Here is a 228-nt window from a genome sequence, read left to right as displayed (position 1 = left end):
CCACGCGGCACAACGGCCGTCCGGCGCTGCGTCTCCCGGGACCGCCCTCCGCCCCGCACCTGCAGCCGAAGAGTGGGCGGGGGGTTCCCGAAGGACGTCGCCGTCCGGGGACACTTTCCCCGAAGACAAAGGCCCCTGGAGCAGCGCTCCCACCGCCGATTCCTCCACGCAAGAACCGGCCGACCTCCCTCTCCCTCGCGCCGCTTTCCACCCTTCCTTTTCCCCCGC

The sequence above is a fragment of the Meleagris gallopavo genome, chromosome 28 (assembly GCF_000146605.3).
Source record: "Meleagris gallopavo isolate NT-WF06-2002-E0010 breed Aviagen turkey brand Nicholas breeding stock chromosome 28, Turkey_5.1, whole genome shotgun sequence".
NCBI lineage: Eukaryota > Metazoa > Chordata > Aves > Galliformes > Phasianidae > Meleagris > Meleagris gallopavo.
The sequence above is the reverse complement of the archived record's forward strand: the minus strand, read 5'-3'. Positions refer to the sequence as shown.